Genomic DNA, 9,219 nt, shown 5'->3' on the forward strand with positions numbered 1-9,219 from the left:
TTAGGATTTGAGATTGACCTCTCTGACCACCGCCTTTTTATTTTTGAAGTCTTAATTTCTGGTCCATGTTTGCTCTGTCTTTCTTTCTCTCTCTCTCTCTCTCTCTTTCTATCTCTCTCTTTCTCTCTTTCTCTCTCTCTCTCTCTATCTATCTCTATCTATCTCTATCTCTCTCTCTCTCTCTCTGTATCCCCCCCCTTCCTCCCTTCCTCCCCATCTCCTGCTGTTCCCTATTAAACAGTATTCACGAAAAATGAACAAACTCATCCAGGAGAAACCAACACAGTCATACAATGGGTTTTAACATGATGTGAGAAGAAAAAAAACAAAACAAAGCAAAACAAATCGAGGCGCTTAAAAGGAAGTGAACTGTCCTCTGCAGGTCTGGAAAAATGAACCTTAAATAAAACTGAAAATTCAGAGCTGGTGTTTGTCTTGCTGTTGTGTTCTCACCACCTTGATTCAAACATGTTGCACTTTAAATAATTAAACTTGAAAGTACTCAACCACCATACTGAATATAACTCCAATCTGAGGAAGGTCGCTATAAATCAGTCTTTGTTTGTTATTCCAAAGTCTCCCACTAGGGGGCGGATCACTTTCTGTCAGTGATGAAGCTCTGCAGTCAAACTTCAGTCAAGCACACACAAGGTTACAAGAATAACACTCTGCTACTACACCTTTCTGATGCACCTTCATGTTTTTACCTCTTAACAATAATCTCAACACAAGTATTTATTCGGCAGGTTTGTGTATTTAATGCAAAGTTGTTGCAGAAATGAGTGAGGTGTTAACACATTTTTTTTTAAGTACTCTTGTTTGTCTTTTCAGGGTAGCACTGCTCAGCTTGCAGCTCTGCACTTTCCCCTGGCCAATGCAGCAGTAGATACCTGCAGCAGACTGTTTTTTTTTTTTTTTTTTTGTCCTGTACGACTTCTGGCAGACACAGGGAGGAGGAGCACAGTCGATACTCATTCAGCAGCTTCATTATATCCACACTTAATCAGGTTGCCTCCTAATATATTTTCCCCCCTTGCTGATTTATGTGTGACTGACAGCAGATATGGTTCCTTTTATGCTCTGTCTGGGCGGTGAATAAGCCATAAATTGGAAGTGAAAGCCAAAAAGTTAGTCGTGGTGTAAGCTGGACGTTGTGGGTCGAAGCTGCCCCTCTGGTTTCAGTGCTCCAGGTGCTGAGGAGGCACCAGCAGAGAGGAAGGTGAGTGTGTGAATAATGCAGGCAGGCAGCAGATTCAGGGGCTGTGACAATGAGTCAGCAGCAACACAGAGGGGGGGAAAAGCTCTGCTGAGTGTTCCTGGACCAACACACACACACACACAGGCAGGCAGACGCTGCACTGAAACATAATGGAGGCATCTCTGTGTGCCTGACATATTTAAGAATAGCTCCCTGTTTATTTTCCACAGCTACAGTAAATAACCACTGTTTGGGTTTTTATTTTCTGTTAGAGTGAATCACTGTGGGAAAAGACTGGCACAGAATTTGCCTAAAAGCATGCCGGATTTAATTATTAAGTGCTCTGTGACAGACAGTGTTGCTAAAACGAATGATTAGTTTATTGATTTGCTGGCTTTGCTGAAACTGCATATTCATGCTCATTATCATAAGGGGACGGGGAGGACTGGAGGCTGAGGATGAATGATGAAGCAAAAGAGGTTAGAGGTAATTCATATAGATGAATCACTTTTTAGTGTTAAGGACTTTGATCAAATAATAAAAGAAAATTATTGTTTTTTAATGATTAATAACAAGGTTTGGGATTTATAGCATCGTCGCAGGTTAGTGAGATTAGCCTGAACTCCTGGGAAAACTCACCAATTTTGCATTAAAGTCAGCTGAGTTTTTGTAAACGTACAAACAGCATTTAACGACGGTCAGGTGTTACAACAGCACAAGCAGAAAAAGCCCTGATTTTTCACTCCTCCACCGAGCCGGCCTCTGCAGGAGGTTCAGGAGCAGCCTGTTAAACTGCTGAAATCTCATTTTTCCTTCAGGACTGCAGATTTGAAGGCATGTGGAGAGGGCACGGTAGCTGCAGATGTCTGTACTGAGAGGCACGGATGGGTTATGAGACGTGTAAAAGGCCTCCGCTCCTCTTACATAGGTGCCAGACCCCCAGAATGAAAGAGACTGGTTCAGTGGTTCTGCAGGTGAACTCTCAGGTGCTGCTGTTGGTTCAAAAACTGCTGAACTTCAGTATTTAGTTTACATTGTAGATGAAGAGCGACTGTGTGACTCCTGGCCAAACCTTCCTGCCACAGCACATCCACACCGACACCGATCTGTACAGATTTATTCTAAATAATACAGCACACTTTTAAAATATTACAGGAAACCATCAAGGAAAGCGTGAGATGGAGATTATATTTTCTTAAAACAGACCTTTTCTGCTGTCAGACTGCTTAAAAATCACTTAAATTGCTTTACTGTTATTTTAATGAAATGTTACTGTAGCCTCACAGTGGATTTGGTTGGAAGCTACTCAATATTAAAAGAAACTATGTTAATGTTAGCACGCTGACATGCTGATGCTAATGTTTAGCATCTTAGTTAGCATGTTAGTATGCTAACATTTGCTAATTAGCAATAAACACAAAGTACAACAGAGGCTGATGACGATGTCATTAGTTTTCTGTATGTTATTTCCCCACTAGAGCACTACGCTCCGAAAAAGCAGGCTTACTGGTGGTTCCTACAGTCGCCAAAAGTAGAATGGGAAGCAGAGCCTTCAGCTATCAGGCTCCTCTCTTGTGGAACCATCCTCCAGATTCGGTCTGGGGGGCAGACCCCCTCTCTACATTTAAGAGTAGGCTTAAAACGACTCACCTTGGACCAGCCCTTAGTTATGCTGCTATAGGCCTAGACTGCCAGGGGACTTCCATTCTTTAACCATTAATACATGTTACTAACTTAACTTGACTTCTTCCCCGGAGCTCTTTGCGCTCTCTCATCCGCAGGAAACCCCATGGACCATGCTGACGTGTTGGCGTCCTTCTTCTGTCCTTCTCCAGCTGTTGCTGTTTGTTGCTGCTAGTCATGTATCTATTGTTGTTGTTGCTGTTGCTGTAAAATTGAATTGAATTGAATTGTTATGTCATCAAGTATTGAACAAATTTGAATTTGGACCTGATAGTGGCGTTAAGGGCGAAGGGATCACCAGAATTATTACAGTTCATCCTGAGGGGAACATGAATGTTTGTACAAAAGTCAAGTAGATGCAGAAATAATTCACAGACTAACATCACATCGCTACTTAAACCAAAGCTCTGTAACAGTCAGTCCACACAGAGGCTCTGTTGGGGCCCCCGCCCCCCCCCCCCCAGCCCCGAGCACCTGTACCTGCTCAGCAATCCATCTATGCTGAGAGGACTGACATCATCTCTACAGCCAATGTAATTTATCTTACCTAAACAGAAAAGAAGTTTTTAAGTCATATCAGAAACCCAGCAGTTTAACTTCAAGCCTACATGTTTCAGTAAGGACGACAACCTGAACTTACATTTTGAGGTTATGTGGTTTTCATATGACAACATTATGATGGTTGATGATACACACACACACACACACACATACACATACACATATATATAGATATATAGTTTCCTGGCCCTGGTCTGGCTGCCTGCATGGGAAACCTGCAGGGACCGCTCTCAGCAGAAAGCACTCTCTCCATTTGTCAGCCTTTGACAGGCTCTCTCACCAGTGGAGACGCTGGCCCTGCCTGCAGCGCTGCATCCACTGCAAAAAATTACCATTTAAGAAGTTATTCAGTCTTATATTAAGCTATTAAAACGAGAACTAAACGATCAGTTATTTAGTTAATTAGTCAGCTGACGTAAAATTTATGTAAAACTACTTTGGTTGTCATTAAAGTCATTTTTGAGGAAAAAAATTAAATCATTCTGTTTCCAGCTTTTACAATGTGAGAATTTGCCACCTTTCACTATTTTATGATGTAAATTAAATGTTTTGGGGGTTTGCACTGTTGGTTTGACCAAGCAAGACATTTGAAGACATCACCTTGAGCTCTGGGAAATAACAAGAGGCTTTTTAAAGTTTTCTGATGTTTTCTGATTAATCAAAAAAATAATCAGCACTCTAATCAATAATGAAAATATGTTAGTTAACTTAGTTCCAGTCAGTTAAAGCACTGAAAACCATGATTGTAAAATGCCAGTAGGACTCGATAATTCCACCTTTCTCCTGAGCTTTTACATTTTCTTGAGACAATTTTGGCAATTTTATGATGTAAGAAAAAAAGAAAAAAACACAACACATAATTTACATGAACTTATTTCACCTTATTGGCACATATTACTTTTCCTTGCTCTCAAGATATTAATATTTAAAAGATACTCAATACTAGATTGGATATTTTTTGCAGTGTGTACAACTCTCAACTGACCCACACGAGCCTTTACTGTAAATTCCACCAGCAGTCCAGTTAATGTGTCCTGGCCAGGAAAACTGACATGCTCCTCCATCATCGTACAATATGTAATGGCTCTGCTGTGTGAGCTTGATATGTAGAGCAACATGGACACATTTATGTCCAACACAGTGTCTCTGTCCTCTCCTCTAACCTCGGAGAAAATACATCAAATTCATGTTTTATTACATTTTTCTATTTCTGGCTGTTTGTCGAGGAGACCTGACTGCTCTCAATAGTTATCAATATTTAACCTGAACATCAAAGTGAAAGTGAGATCGAAACACTGCGTGCAACGTGACATGATAGCTTGTGATCTCTTTCCAAAAGCACCCTTATGCTGAGGTTTGTCAACAAATAAATAATAAATAAATATAAATGATGTCCTGATAAACAAATGAGACTGAACTATAAAGATGGCGGTAGACGGGTCTTTGTCGCTGGATTATAATTTGCAAAACTTTTGCAAAATACACATTCTTACACTTGAGAGAGTTAGAGGAAAAGATTGATACCACTCTATATGCACACATATGCACGTTTCCTGGTCCATATTTATATTCTGGGCCCAGCATGGAGCCCCTCAGTTCAGCCTCTTGTCTGAAACCGGCCGTTTATGGGCCTGCATGACGATCTGACGCCAGAAAAAAACATTGCAAAGTGTTCAGAGGAGGATGAAGCCTGGGCTTTTGATTTTACATACACATTAACCTCAACTTTGACTATGTTTAGCATAGATATCTGACAGTATGTAAATAACAGAAAATCATAAAAAGCCTAATATGTCTCTTTAAATATGAAGCTGTGGGTTAGCTTAGCATGACAACCATAAATGAGGGAAAATAGTTTGTCTGCTCTGTCTGAAGGTAACAAAATCCATCTACCAACATTTCTAAAGTTTGCTAATTAACAAGTTATATCTTGTTTGTTTAATTCGTATAAAAACAGAAATGTAAAAATGTAAATTTGTGGTTTTACCAGAATTTTGTGCGGGACTATTTCTTGGCTTTGGGGGTTGCTGTGATTTCCTGGAGTCACTATGAGGTTGCAGACAACCAGAAGAGACTCCAGGAAGTCACTGCTCTTGGCACATAAACCCCCAGTAGTGAACTTTGGAGGTGCTAGTAGGCAGAATTTGTTACCATTGGACAGAGCCAGGCTAGCTGTTTCCCCCTGTTTCCAGTCTTTATGCTAAGCTAAACTAACTGGCTGCTTGAAGTATAACGGACAGACATGAGGGTGATGTTGATCGCCCCTATCAGCAGGACTGATTGAAATGATTGAAAAACAAAGGTTGAGGTGTTGTTAGGGTTAGGAGAACATTGTGGTTTGGGTTAAAAATACTACTTTGTTAAGGTTTGGAGACCATCATCGTCATGGATACAATAATACAACTTGGTTATGGTTAGGGGATAATCGCTGTCATGGTTAACCAAAACTAAAGTTGACTGTCGGTAAGAAATGTGAAACGAACAACAGCCAAGTTTCATCATTTTTACGGGCTTGGGAGGACAGTCTCTGCTTTCCCACCAGTGAACCTGAAGGAACTAAACACCCTTTCCGTCATTAGCATGACCTTTGATGGTGGGTCAGACTCCAGCCAGCCTTTCACAAACAACGTTCTTCTGTTCATGTGTATCTCAGCAGCCCCCCCGGTGCACAAGGTGATATGCTTTTGTGGTTCTGTATTTTCTAGACTCCTCGATCACCGTGCTGTGATGTAATTGAAGCGGGAAGGTCACAGCGCCGGTTTCGTTGATGTTTTGAATTTTCTCCCCAGACAAGCACGCTGACACTGCACACCGGCCAGGAGGAGCTTGTAAACTGAGATCCACATTGCCTGATACCACAAGGACATATGCAGACTACGGCACTGATACAGATCCTTACCTTGTGGGTGAACAGATAGAAAGGAAAGGTTTAAGTAATCTCAAAATGCAGTCTTAAAATAAGTGAAACATCCCCTCCAGACATGTTTTAAGACATACAAATACTCTGCTGTGAATTATCATTTGTGTCTGATGTGTTTTTTCCATAAAAAAATCAATTAATTAGTTAGAAGTCATTGAAATGACTCCCTCTGCCTCATTAAAAATCCAGAATCTATAAATGTAAATAATGCAAATATTGTTCATTTCAAAAGTTTAACTGCTGGACTCAAGATATCTCCTACTTCACTGTCAAGTCTATTCTCAGTGTTTGTGCACTGGAGGCTTCAAGTTTCCAAATCACACTTGTGTAAGTTTAATACTGGACCAGGATTGGCTTCCAAACTAGTTGTGATGTCACAAGTCATGCTTGTAGATCCAAGTCTTAAACTCGATATTTAAAGGTGAGCACAGAGAAACTTTCCTCCTCCAATAGATGAATGTGAAAATAGTCTTCTGGTGTCAAACTGCATTAACATCACTGTGCACAGTGACGCTCAACTTTCAAGTGAAGTAACAATAAACGAAATACAGTTTTTAGTGGAGGGAGACTTTAAAAATATCTGCCAACAGAGGGAGATCATGGATAAGTGGACGTATGGATGGATTGATCAGTTTACAGATGACGGTGGTGGAAGAAGTACTAATGTAAAAATACTCTGTTTATATGGATTCATTCAAAATTCTACTTAAGTGAAGTACAGAAGAATTATCAGCAAAAAGTACTTCAAGTAGTCATAATGCAGAATGGCTTTTTCAGAGTGTTAAATATGTTTGATTAGTGGATTATTATCACTGACATGTTCAAATGTAAGCAGCATTTTAACAGAGTTGATTGAGGTGAAGATCATTTTAACTACTGTATGAACAGTTGGGTAATTTAAAGACCCTGCACACTCACGGTATATGTAGGCGTGCACACAGTCAGCTTGATTGATATCTTTCTCACTTTACTGTTAGTTTTGTTGCGGGACAATTAAAAACTTTATCATTTGTATTAGTGCATACTAAGCGGAAGTCTAATCAGTGTCTGTGTTGGTGCGCAGGGCCTTTAATCTATAATGATGCATCATTTTTTATAAGTTGATCGTATGTTTTGTATGTAAAATCAAAGTAACCAGCAACTAGTCTAAAATGTAGTGGAGCAGAAGTATAAAGTAGCATAAATAGTTTTGTATTTTACTCAAGTATTCCCATTTTATGCTCTTTTATACTTCTACTTATCTATATTTCAGAGGGTAATATTGTAGTTTTTACTCCACTACATTTATTTGACCACTACAGTTTCTGCTTATTTTGAAGATTGAGGTTTTATATACAGAATAAGTGATCATCTTATAAAATATAATGCGTTATATTAGATTTAACTACCCAATAATATATAATCCACTTAAAATTGGCTTTACTTTACAGCCACAACATAAAATGCTGCACACACAGTAATACATCTGTAATAATAATCCAATAATATAATATCACACTGAATGACACTCTGCAGTCCTTCTACTTCCACTTTTGATACTTAAAATTCATTTTGCTAATACTTCTGATTTTGAACGCAGGACCTTCTTATAGTGGAGTAATATGCTTCATATTTTTCCACCACTGTAAAGAGTAAATGTACTTCATTACTTTCTATCACTGACAGACATATTGGAGCGTGTCTATACAGTCCGTGTACACCATCATACGTTATTCTTAGCACACTGTGATGGCAGATACTACACTACATGATGAGCAAACGTGTCTACGTCGATAGAAATTGGATAAACTAATACATAAAAAGATCAGTGGGTGATTCACGATGAACCGATTCCCTCTAATCCTGAACGCCACTTCCTTCTTTGGATTGTATCGTGTCAGCTGTATCACTACAGTGATGTAGGGCTGTCAGTGGCCCGAGGTAAAGAGGTACATTTAACTGGCCTGAGTTTCACAGAGACCATTTGTGGACTTCCACAAGGATGAGGAAATTATGGACGTGCCCTTAATTATTAAACAAGTGTGTCAGCAGCCCGGCCTGATGGAGGTAATGCAAAGAGGAAGTGGGCCAGAGAGAGGGCCTCGGGGATTGGGGGGGTTAAGAGAGGCTGGTGGGCTTGGACCTGGGGGGCGGGGTGGTGTGAGGCCCAAGGGCTTTGGCTCAATCATGGAAGATCCAATAATGCTGTCAAAGCTATTTTGCACATTGTTAACATTCAGAACCTACGTGAGGCCGTTAGAGGTGGACTACTGCGCAGGCATCTCACTGATTTGGTTTTACACAGCGGTAAAAACCGACACCAGAGGACACTTGTGATTTGATATAGAGCATATCATACGATACTGTGCATGCACAGCTGATTGAGCCACAATGAAAAGGCCCTTGAGAAACTTTTTGGATGACGTCAACAGGAATGGCATGGAGTTTTTGTACAAGGGATATGGGATGAGTGTCTGTCTTTAAAGAAATCAATCAGGGGAATATCAAGTGAGCCAGAGGCCTGACTCAGGCAAATCAACCATCCTTTGAGCGTGTGTGAGAAACAAATTGAAAGACAGAGAGGGAAGCGCACGCAGCCACAGTACATTTGTACGCAGACATGGCCACAAGCGCTGAACTGCCTGATAAAAACACATTTGCTGCCGGACAACTCCTCATTCAAAGAGATGTATGCAGGCAGTTGTAAGATAGACAGAAGAGCGAGGCGTTAAGCTCGATGGAGGCCTCCTGCACTGCTGACCGACAGCACCTCAATTAGTCCAACACGCTGATCAGGGATTACCAGGGCAGTGGCTTAAACCACAGTTTCAATTACATGTTTCTCGTTTGCATGTGGAGTCTGTCACCTGGGTGCGAG

This window comes from Thunnus maccoyii, chromosome 5 (genome assembly GCF_910596095.1).
Source record: "Thunnus maccoyii chromosome 5, fThuMac1.1, whole genome shotgun sequence".
Lineage (NCBI taxonomy): Eukaryota > Metazoa > Chordata > Actinopteri > Scombriformes > Scombridae > Thunnus > Thunnus maccoyii.